We start from the raw sequence: 13,129 nt of genomic DNA on the forward strand, positions 1-13,129 counted from the left end.
CTCATGGCACCAAATAATTATTTGGGTTTGTCACACATAAAGTTTTACGGTTTGACCAATTGACACCTACGTCAGTGCAATTCTCATTATTTCACAATTAGTTTTGTATATGGCTTTGCACAATACATCACAATTATAAGAAATAAAAGTCTTATCTTGGGTAACAAATAAAACATTTGACCTCAAGATTAAGAAATGTTTGAACTAAAAGATTAATCTTTCAATATCATTCAGTTTTGTTAGGTTAAGCTTGCATGAGTGAGAGTAGTACTGAGATGGATGAATTCTTAGGAAGTTCTTGTGCATACTGCTGATATTGTGTTGCTTATTTTAAATTCCATTAAAGATATAATTTTTTTTTTATAAAAAATGGACTGGAACTTTGATTCCAATTTCATTTTTATTTAATTTATTGTAAAAATCATTAATACCTGTAAAAAAAAACATGTATTTATTAATATTATTTAATGAAAATAAGGACATACATGTAAATTCACACAATTTATGCTATTCATGGATGGTAATTTACTCAAGCTAAAATAAAAATTAGCACAAAAACTCATATAAGGCTGTTTCACGGTCAATTTTGTGAAACATGTCTCATATATATCCGACTCGAATCATGAAAAAACATTGTTTTTCACTCTGAAAATGGGCTGGATCAACCTATCTCAGGGATATATATCATGATACCAGTTCACAGAAGACATACTCAAAAATTAGAAAACTATAAAATTTTGAACAAAAACGTAAAATTCATTTTTATTCTATTTATTTTAAAATTTACTAATTAATGAAAAAATTGAAATCAAACAAAAGAACATCCTAAAAAATAAAGATAGAGTTCACAAATCAAACAAAAAAAAGAGATAAATAAAACAAATATAATTATTTTTAAAATAAGAATATAGTTCATTTTTAAAAAAATTGAACGTAAATTTCATTATTATTATTTTTATTTCAAATTTAATTAAAGATATAGTTTTTTTATAAAAAAATATAGAGTGTAAATTTCATTCCAATAAGTGGTAACTGAATTTTATTTTTATTCAATTTATTTTAGAATTCACTAATAGATGAGAGAACAAACCAAAACATGCATGTATTTATTATTATTATTATTTTAAATTTTATTAAAGAGATATATATTTTTTTTAAAAAAATGAGTGCAAATTTTATTCCAAAAAGTGCAAAATAAATTTAAATTTTATTTTAAAAAATGACAGCTAAAATTCAGTTTTCTGCAATTTATTTTAGAATTCATTAATAGCTAGGAAAAAACAAACAATAAACATATATTTATTATTATTATCATTGTGAATTTCATTAAAGATATAAGTTTTTTTAAAAAATAGAGTACAAATTTCATTAAAAAAATGAGACTAAAATTTATTTTTCTTCAATTTAATTTAGATTTTTTTAATTAATAGATAAAAATACAAATAAAGTAACATGTATTAATGAATATTATTTAATGAAGATAAGGACATAGATGTAAATTCACAATTTAAAATCATATATTTAGAGTCGTAATAATAATAGCTAGGAAAAAATATGAAGATCAAGAAATGTTTGAACTAAAAGATTAATCTTTCACTATCATTCAGTTTTGTTAGGTTAAATTTGCATGAGTGATAGTAGTACTGAGATGGATGAACTCTTAGAAAGTTCTTGTGCATATTGCTGACATTGTGTCGCTTATTTTAAATTCCATTAAAGATATAATTTTTTATATAAAAAATGGCCTGTAAATTTTATTATTCCAAATTAAAATTTCATTTTTATTTAATTTATTGTAAAAATCATTAATACCTGAAAAAAAACAAAAACAACATGTATTTATTAATACTATTTAATGAATATAAGGACATACATGTAAATTCACACAATTTATGTTATTCATGGATGGTAATTTACTCTAGTTAAAAATAAAAATTGGCACAAAAACTCATATAAGACTGTTTCACCAATCAATTTTGTGAAACATGTCTCATATCCGATTCGAATCATGAAAAAACATTGTTGTTCACTCTGAAAATGGACCAGATCAACCTATCTCAGGGATATATATCATGATACCAGTTCACAGAATACCTACTAAAAAATTAGATAACTATAAAATTTTGAACAAAAACGTAAAATTCATTTTTATTCTATTTATTTTAAAATTTTCTAATTAATGAAAAAATTGAAATCAAACAAAATGACATCTTATAAAATAAAGATAGAGTTCACAAATCAAACAAAAAACGAGATAAATAAAACAAAAATAATTATTTTTAAAATAAGAATATAGTTTATTTTTAACAAAAATTAAACGTAAATTTCATTATTATTCTATTTATTTTAAATTTCATTAAAGATATAGTTTTTTTTAAAAAAAAACGTAGAGTGTAAATTTCATTCCAATAAGTGGTAACTGAATTTTATTTTCTTCAATTTATTTTAGAATTCACTAACAGATGGGAGAACAAACCAAAACATGTATTTATTATTACTATTATTTTAAATTTTATCAAAGAGATATATGTTTTTTAAAAAATTGAGTGCAAATTTTATTCCAAAAAGTGGAAAATAAATTAAATTTTATTCTAAAAAATAATAACTAAATTTTTCATTCTAAAAATGATAGCTAAAATTCAGTTTTCTTCAATTTATTTTAGAAGTTATTAATAGCTAGGAAAAAAACAAACAAAAAACATATATTTATTATTGTTATCCTAGTGAATTTCATTAAAGATATAAGTTTTTTTAAAAAATAGAGTGCAAATTTCATCAGAAAAAATTGAAGCTAAATTTTATTTTTCTTCAATTTAATTTCAATATTAATGAATGTTATTTAATGAAGATAATGACATAGATATAAATCCACAATTTAAAATCATATATTTTGAATCGTAATAATAATAGTTAGGAAAAAACAAAAAAAAAACATATATTTATTATTGTTATCATTTTGAATTTCATTATAGATATAAGTTTTTTTAAAAAATGGATTGCAAATTTCATCACAAAAAAATGGATGCTAAATTTATTTTTTTTCAATTTAATATAGATTCCATTAATTAATAAATAAAAGCAAAACAAACAAAGTGATCACATGTATTAATGAATATTATTTAATGAAGATAAGGATATATATGTAAATTCACAATTCAACTCATATATTTATGGTAGTAATAGATAATAGATATATATATAATAGAAAATGGTTTGTAAAATCAATTTTTTCAAAGACAACAGTTTTTATTCGTTGCGTAAATGTCATTGTAAACTACGAACAACGTTTTTAATTTGTTGCAAAAACGTTGTAGTAGCTCACATAATATAACATTTTTTAAATGTTATAAAACCGTTGTCTTTGTTACCTAAGACAACGGTTTTTATCCATTGTCGTTGATCGGGTTTTTAACAACAGTGGCTACAACATCAGTTGTTCAGACTAAAAGACAACGGATAAAATCTGTTGTCTTTTAGCATTCTTCTTCTCGCGTGTGACTGAATAAACATAATCCTTTTGGTCGATTTTTGTATAAATGTTTTTACAATTACGCCATCTGTACAACAGATTTTCCGCAGTCCAAGACCATTTTTCTTAAATTTGACTGCACAGGATACATATGTCCTCATTTCCCATAGTGTATGAGAAATCATGTTGGATATTGATTTTTCGCTAGCACAAGCCCTCCAACAATGTCGTTATCTGATAAATCCATTATCCAAAATGATTTTTCGTAGTCCATGAGAAATGAGGGAAGATGTATCTCGTGCCATCAAATTTAAGAAAATGGTCTCGGACTGCGAAAAAGTTGGGGTATGGATGGCGTAATTGTAAAAAAATTTGTAAAAAAATCGATCAAGAGAGTTCTGTTTATTCAGTCACATGAAGACTTTGTCGAAATCATATTTGGCTTCTTTCTCCTTTCCTTGTGATCAGTTAATCAGTTTTGTGGTGGTGACGGTGACTGTGGCGTTGGAAGCATACAAAATCTGTATCAGAGCATGTCTGGTATGGACCATATGGATATGAGTAAACATGTGGAGGAAGGTCAAGTTCATAGATTAAGAAATTCGAAACTTTCTTACGCCTATAAATCCACCTCCATGCTTGACTTTCAAGTCAAGGAAGATGACCCTCCGAATAAGGTCTTGGTGGCCGAACTTCCTATCTCGTCGTCATATGAACTTAGTGGATCCAAAAGGGGTGACAATTATCTCAAAGCACCAAATTCGTTCGTGGTGATGACGATTTGAAGGTGTCTAGTAAACCGGCGAGCTCTATCCTTTCCAATATGGATATGTTGGATATTCCATTATGTGATGTTGAAAAACAAGTACGGGAGATTGGAGGTGAAATGGTTTGTGAGATTTTATAGCTTTTGATTTTTTGCTTTGGTCTCAGAAAGTTTTTAATGTGATTTATATGTTGTGGTGATGTAGGTGCCATGCTTATTTAAGGCAGCTCTTACCTCCACGAGTGTTTTAACCGAGTGACTTAAAAAATTTCTTGAAGTGATAAGTTTGGATAAAATCAAGGTTTGAGAAATACAACTGCTTACTGCTAGATTCGTCGAATGAGACCTTTATTTTGATTGCTCTTTACCGTATATACATATTTAATCATACTATATTGTTGAGCCAACTTGTTCATAGATTTTATTTTCATATACATTAGTTTTATGTATACAAACTAAAAATTCTTGTAAAACTAGGTAATATCATAGAACTAAATCTAATTCTTGCCATCTTATCTGCGTGTCCTTAACTATTCCCAAGGGAAGGAGCAAGAAACCAAATATAATTTCGACAAAGTCTTCTTATGACTGAATAAATAGGATCCTCTTGATCGATTTTTATACAAATGCTTTTAAAATTACGCCATCCATACCCCAGCTTTTTCGTAGTCCGAGACCATTTTCTTAAATTTGACTGCACATGATACATATGTCTTCATTTCTCATTGCGTACGAGAAATCATGCTGGATATTATTTTTCGCCAGCACGAGTCCTCCAACAATGTCGTTATCAAATAAATTTACTATCCAAAATGATTTTTCGTATACATGGGAAACGAGAGAAGATGTATCTAGTGCCGTCAAATTTAAGAAAATGGTCTCAGATTGCGGAAAAGCTGTTGTACAGATGGCGTAAATGTAAAAAGCATTTGTACAAAAATCGACCAAGAGAGTTATGTTTATTCAATTACAGGAAGACTTTGTCGAAATCATATTTGGTTTCTTTATCCTTCTCTTGGGAATAGTTAAACGGTTTTGTGGTGATGATTGTGACAATGGTGTTGGGAGCATACATAATCTGTATTCGAGCATGTTTGGTATGGACCATATGGATATGAGAAAACATGTGGAGGAAGGTCAAGTTCATAGATTAAGAAATTCGAAACTTCCTTGCATCTGTCCTCATTTCTCATGGTGTACGAAAAATCATGTTGGGTAGTGGATTTATCAGATAACGACATTGTTGGAGGGCCTGTGCTAGCGAAAAATCAATATCCAGCATGATTTCTCGTACGCCATGGGAAATGAAGACTAAGAAAAATGGTCTCGATCTGCGGAAAAGCTGGGGTATGAATGACATGATTTTAAAAGCATTTGTACAAAAATCGACCAAGATGGTCCTATTTATTCAGTCACAGGAAAACTTCGTTGAAATTATATTTGGTTTCTTATTCCTTTCCTTGGGAACAGTAAAAGACCGCGGGTAAAATGGCAAGAATTAGATTTCATTCTATGATATTTCCTAATTTTACAAGAATTTTTAGTTTGTATACATAAAACTAATGTATATGAAATAAAATCTATGAACAAGTTGGCTCAACAATATAATATGATTAAATAAGTATATACGGTAAAGAGCAATCAAAATAAAGGTCTGCGAATCTAACAATAAGCAACAGTACTTCTCAAACCTTGCTTTTTTCCATACTTATCATTTCAAGAACTTTTTTAAGTCCATCGGTTAAAACACTCGTGGAGGTAAGAGCTGTCTTAAGTAAGCATGACACTTACAGCACCAAAACATATAAATCCCATTAAAAACTTCATAGACCAAAGCAAAAAATCAAAAGTTATAAAATCTCACTAACTATTTTAGCTCCAATCTCCGGCATTTGTTTTTCAACATCACATAGTGGAATGTCCAACATATACATATTGGAAAGAATGGAGCTCGCCGGTGTACTAGACACCTTCAAATCGTCCATCACCAAGAACGAATTTGGTGCTTTGAGATAATTTTCACCCTTTTTAGGATCCACAATTTAGATGACGACGAGATAGGAAGTTCGGCCACCAAGATCTTATTAAGTGGGTCATTTTCCTTGACTTGAAAATCAAGCATGGCGGTGGAACTACTTCAAAAATCTTTATTATAGGGAGAAATTTACAAGTGTATACAAAATACTCGATCCCTCAAAATTTGAACCCGAGTATAATATAGAAAATATTTTCTCTGACTCACACAAGAGAACCTCTCAACGCCAAAAAAAAAAAAACTTGCTTTATCTGTTTTGGAATTCTTAAAAAGTCTTCCGATGGGATGATATTACATTGCAAATGATGCACTTATTTATAGGTGCATTCCTCTCATATGAACAAAGGAAGCGATTTTCTTTTTCTGCAGCCAACAACAAAATTTGACACGATTGTTGACAAAATCCATTGTGTACATTTGCAATCTTCCAATCACCATTAATAAAGTTGGCTCATCTCACCTAAAATTTCTCCAACTTGAATAATTGATTTCAATATTGTCTTAACACTTCAATTTGATAGCTTATATCTCTCAATTTATACTTGCAGTCCAACAGAAGTTGAACACAACTTCAGTTTGTGAATGGTTACAGTCTTCGTGAGCATATCAGCTGGATTCTTACTTTCAAGAATCTTTTCAAGCATCAAGACTTCATCTTCCAGTACTGATATGATGAAATGATATCGATCATGTATATGCTTTGTCATAGCATGGTAAACAGGATTTTTTATTAAATGAATAGCACTCTAACTATCATAGTATAACGTTGTAAGGTCTTGGAAATTCGAGCTACATAACCCGACTGCATGCAATCTAGGGTTTTACAAAATATGTGTTTAATTATTTTATTGCATGATTATTGCATGAACATGTGTTTTATTTCAGGGTTTATTAAAGTTTCATGCATAAGAGCTTTTAGTAGTTTTTCGCGTTCGAACGAGGAACGGAAATCGAGGATAATTAAGGAAGAATATTTTATTAAATGATTATTTTTAATTATTTAATATATATGTATATAAGTGAGATTTTTTAAGTTGAGCCTTGGTTGGGTATTTTTACTCGCCGGGTCATATTTTAAACTAGTATGTAAATTTTAGCAAGTCGGTTGACTTTTTGAAGGTTCAGGTAATATTTTCAAAAACGTATCTAAACGAAATATTTTTCGGGAGAGTTTTTGAGCTTAATGAGATTATTTAATGAATAATGCGTCCAAAATTCTTCTAGACGTAATTATTTTGATTAGGGTCCATTATACACTAATATTTTTATTAAAACCTACCAACTAAACCCTAAACCTAATTCTCTCATATTTGGCTGCCCCCTTCAGCAACCTTCAGCAGCCTCCTTCGAAATTCAGCAGCCCTTCCCCTTAGGTTTTCTCGAGCTTTTGGCAAAGAACTCATTCTCCGTTTTTCCGGTGCAAGTTCTACGCGTGTGTGTATCTTCAGGTTTTCGAGCGTAATAACGCAAAGGCACGTCCTAAAAGGTTTCTTTCTCATCATTTATGCTATTTTATGCTGATGTGTGTGTTTGCATGAGGAATGGATAGATATAATATGTTGATTCGTTTTTGGAAGGTTTTGTTGTGAATTTTTTTTTATGCAACTCACGTTTTCTTGATTATTGTGCGAGCGGCTGCTATGGCTATGGGTTAAAGGGCTGTACATGTTGAGATTTAAGGTGTCAAGGTGTTGGAGTCACAAGGTAGTCACGCCTTGATGAGGGCCGATCGTTTTTTTTTGGTTGGTGGTCTCGGCTGGGGTTAGATCATGAGATACGAGTGAGCCGGCGGTGCAGGGGGCTGCTCAAAGCCTTGGACCAGACCCTGGTGGTTCTGAGTCGTGGCCTAGGACAGCCCAAACACTGTTGGTCGGGGTCATAGGGCCGAACGAGGGAGTTAAGCCAAGGGGTGTCATTGTTGGAGCTTGTGTGATGACTTTCGGGTGGTTGTCTCAACAACGTGAATGGGGCTGAGAGCAGTGCTTAGGTCGGTCCAGGAGGGTCCAGAGGTGGGCTAGGAGTGGTTGGTTCGAGGCTGGTCTAGTTGGTTTTGGTCTAGGGTCGAGAATTCGGAAGATAGGCGCACTAGGGTTCAGCTCGCTTTTGTGCAGAAAAATCCAACAACTTTCAAGTGCTATTTGAGGGTCTTAAGTGGTCTAGTCTAGGTGGTTTTAAGGGCTGGTAGGGTACGGTTAATGCATGGTTTAAGTTTGGAAAGATTTGGTTGAGTTTCGGGTTAATTCGTAATAAAATCAGGACCCCGGTCCAAGTTTCAAAACGAATTATAGAAGTTCTTGCATGGGCTCGAGTTTACGTTTAGAAAAAGATTATAAATATGTTTTGAGGTGTTTTAAGGAGTTTGGTTGGCTTCGTGTCAAAATTTTGGGGTCCAGAAGTAAAATGGTCAAGTAGAGTTTCGAGGGGCAAAATTGTCATTTTGCACCCGGGTCGAGTTGTCAGTCCTGGCAGCGCCCTGATTACAATTTGACATGTTTTAAATGTTTATGTTGAATTCAAATAAAGAAATTGAACACGTATATGTTGATATGATGAGAAATGTTTTTGACACGTTATACTTTGACACGATAGGTTTAAGTTCATGTTTTTAAGATAATGAAATGTATGTTAAATACAGTACTTTTCACTGTTGCATGTCATGTATATGTACTTGTTGTAACGTTATAGGTGTGTTGAGTCTTTAGACTCATTAGGCGTGATTGATTCAGGTGAGCATATTGTTGAGGAGACTGGAGGCGCCAAAGACTGAGTAGGCAGGGCTGGATGTGCGCACGCTAACCCGAGGACCACACTTTCCGCACATTATGTTTATGAGTTAGGAGTGAACGTGGATATTTTCATACACTTTCTTTTTTACATGTCGATGATTTGTCAGGATTTTTGCATGCTTCACATTTGTTTTATTTTACACGACAGTCTAAGGTTTGACGATTTTCTCTTATTTTTAACTGCAATATTTTTATCAATAGTTGAGTACTTTGATTTTAAAATAGGTGGTTGACAGCTATTATTGCATGCATGTATTTAAATGTAAATTTTTGAGATTAGTTTACAAAAAAATAAAATAAAATAAAATTTCTAGCAGTGTTTTAAGTAGTCGTTTCAAATCTACTACCATCAAGCCTTTGATCCAGTTCTTCCAGAGAGGATTTCAACCATATCATCTCCTTACTAGCATCTGTAACTGCAATGTACTCAGCTTCAGTAGTCGAAAGTGCAATTATCTTTTGCAATTTAGACAACCAACTTACTACCGTACCACCTAATATGACCACATACACAGTTCTATCATCCATGTCACCAACCAAGTCGACGTCGACAAAACCTTGTAAGCCCAAATTTGACCTATTGAAGCATAAAGATAAACTAACAATACCTTTCAAGTACCTGATAGTCTATTTAACAGCTTCTCAGCGTTGTTTTCCCGGATTGTTCATAAACCTGCTAACAACTCTTATTGCATGTGCTATGTCTAGTCTCATGCAAACCATTACACACATGAGGCTTCCGACAACAGAAGAATAAGGAACCTTGTTTACTAAGTATGTTCCTGCTTCGTCGACGGTGATTGTGATTTGGTTAGTTATAATGACTAGCCAAAGGAGTACTCATAGGTTTTTCTTCATCCATGTTAAATATGCTAATCACTTGTTTCACGTACTCTTCTTGAGACAACTTAAAGATTTCAGTCACCCGATCTCTTAAGATCCTTATTCTAAGGATTTTCTTTGCAGCACCCAAATCTTTCATAGAAAATTCTTTTGATAAATGTTACTTGATTTTATCAATCTCTTCTAGACAAGCTCCTGTTATTAACATATCGTCTGTGTATAGTAGTAGAATGATATAAGAACCATCAAGCTTCTTCACATAAAACAGTGATCAGCCTGACACCTCAGGAAATCATTATTACTCATGAATCCATCAAACTTCTTGTACCACTGTCGTGGAGCTTGTTTGAGACCGTATAAGCTCTTATAAAGTTTGCACACCATTTTTGAAACGTCTGCTATTCGTTTTATTAAAAAGTACTAAATTTTTTTTTCTCCTCCATAATTCAAAATTTACATATATATACTTTAAAATACTTTGACACCATTTTCAAAATAAAACAACCAACTACCATTTAAAAATCCAAAAGAAAATAGTTTAAAACATCAAATTATCCAACATTTTACCAACCCTTAAAAACATTATTTGAAAAGTATATCACATACTATAACCTCTCAAAAACCACTCATAAATAAATCATCGTAAAAATATCTTTAACATCACTTAAAATCATAAATCATAACTAGTGCGGAAAACAAGCGTCGGTCCTCGGGTTATGTGCACCTTCAGTACAGCAAAGCCAACCATCAAGACCTCCATAAGCATTATTATCATAATCACCTGCATCAATTACACCTAGTGAGTCTAAAGACTCAACACACCATAATTTTGATAACAAGTAATACATATACAGACCACATATAACAGTGAAAATACTTGTATTTAACATATCGTTTTCAAGAAGATGCATAAACTTAAAACATAACATTTTCGTAAACATTTTCATGATGCATAAACTTTAAATAAAAACATTTCCGTAAACTTTTCATAAACATTTTCATAAATATTTTCATAAACATAAACATACTCATATTCATCATAAAAATTTTCATAAACATAAACATACTCATATTCATCATAGACATGTTCATATTCATATCATCATCAACATATTCATATCATCATCAACATATACGTATTCCTTTTTCCTTTCGTTGAATTCAGATCGTTAATTGTGACTTTCGTGTTCATCTGCATCTACGTATACATGTTGGGCGATGGATCCATCTACATGAAACCACAGCACTGGGCGGCGGCGACACCAGCAACACTCTCACCGATCAACTGAGCCTTGGTCTTACGTATTAACATATCATCGTATATATATTCATATCCGTATCCAAGGAAACACGATCGTGAGGCTCCCACTCAGACCATAACCCTCACGATATCTCCAACATATCACCGTATTAGTCACAATTACTTCACTTCCTTCAACGTTTCATATTATCATCACTTTATAAAATTTAAACATGCACATAACGTTTTTCTTTAAACCAAGATGCAACATATCTTTTAAATGTCGATAATTAAACCATAAAATCCATGAACATTTTAAAATCATAAATGAACATATAAAAATTCATAAATATCCATAATAATTGAAAACAATCATATTAGCATATAAAATAGCATTCAGGACACTGCCATGACGTTTCCTAATTTTTAGGTGTAAAATGACCGTTTTGCTCTAGACGTAAAATTTCACGTTTCTAACATTTTCTTAATTACGTTGACTCTAACATATTTCAAATAATTATTTAAGCTTACATTAATTTTATCATTTTTTTATCTTAAATCGAAGACTTTTAATTTAATCTTTAAATATAACGTATCAATGCGTTTTAAATCTTGAATTAAACCAAACCTTAATATAAAATTTCCAAATTAAAAACTTAGACTTCTAATAATTATTTGAGCTTAAATATAATTTTTCGTAATTTTATGAAGCTTAAAACTAGGCGTTTCAATTAACTCGTTAATTAGCGTTTCATGCGACGATTAAATCCCGAATAAATCCAAAACTCATTATTTTGATCTCAAATTTTAAACATAATATTTTTATTATTTATTCTACCCTTCCAAGTCATGAGCCACACCCGTGGACCCATGGATTCAATTTTAGCTTTATTATTTTTGTTTTTGACACCTTATCGAACACACCGAGCCATCTCCTAATTTACTCGAGCCACGCCCAAGCCACCTCAAGCCAAACCCAAGCCAACCCACCTAGGGACCCTACTGACCAAGTCCAGCTTGAAAAACCAGCCTTGGCCCGCTCAAAAACCTTCTGGAAACTCACCCAAACCCGCGCACATGGATTGACTCTTGCATAAAAACTCCTAGTGACTCTAGGACTCTTCCAGCCCTTAACCACCGAGCCCCACCTGACCCTAGCCATCCCTGGACCATGTCCAGACCCGGCCCAGACCTAGCCCATTCCCTAGAACCCAGCAGCGAAGCCCCTGATTTCAGAAGGACCACATGCGCGACTTCTTGCTCACTCACGGTTTCCACTTTTGGTTCGAGCCAGCAGCGACCCAGCCTCCCCAGCCCATAGCCCGACCCATGCCCATGACCCTTGGACCCTGATGGACCTACCACCCAGCCCCAGGAGCAATCCCCCTTGGGTGCTGTCCCCTGCCACCGGTTGCGCGAGGAGTCCCTTCTCCATGGAACTCCTCCATGGCTACGCGCGAGGGGTCCTAGCCATGCTAGGACCCTTCCAGACCCGAGTTGCCAAAACGTTCGACCCATCACCCTGACCTGGTCGATCCCCAAGACCCCATGCATAGTGATCGAACCCCTTGGCCTTACACAAACCAACAAACTCATGGTTTCCTCTTTGAATTGATGCCTACGATTCCAGCTTAATTCTATTCAGGTTGCAGCATTATTTGTGCATCCTAGGACCCTTTAAAATCATATAAAACATGCCCCTAAAAAGTCCTAATCATGGCAGCCCCTTCTAGCACATAAAAATCATGTTTTGGAACAAAGATCAAGCTTTAAAAATCACCTTGGATGCACAACCGAAAATATATCAAGGTGATCTTTTTTTTCATGCAATTTCAAACATAAATATATAATATGATGCGATGATGAGTAAAGGAAGAATTATGGCGTGTCTTTGCATTTTTAACGCACGAATATTCGTTGACGAAGCGAAAAACGGCGACGAGAAACCTTTGGTGAATTTTCCTTCACTTTTCGAAGCCTCCTTGATGAA

The 13,129-nt window shown here is 32.7% G+C and overlaps 1 long non-coding RNA gene across 2 annotated transcripts in view; it reads left to right on the plus strand.

The window, feature by feature from the left end:
- LOC140963680 (uncharacterized) overlaps positions 1-9,248 on the plus strand; it is a 16,671-nt gene extending 7,423 nt beyond the window's left edge. The window contains exon 8 of one of the 2 annotated variants that reach the window (XR_012172726.1): positions 8,997-9,248. This is a non-coding gene — a long non-coding RNA (uncharacterized lncRNA). Of the gene's footprint in view, positions 1-6,818; positions 7,032-8,996 lie in introns of those variants that run through there. The other variant, XR_012172727.1, reaches the window with a different exon arrangement.
- The last annotated feature ends 3,881 nt before the right edge of the window (positions 9,249-13,129 follow it).

Source organism: Primulina huaijiensis, chromosome 17, assembly GCF_012295235.1.
Source record: "Primulina huaijiensis isolate GDHJ02 chromosome 17, ASM1229523v2, whole genome shotgun sequence".
Taxonomy (NCBI): Eukaryota; Viridiplantae; Streptophyta; class Magnoliopsida; order Lamiales; family Gesneriaceae; genus Primulina; species Primulina huaijiensis.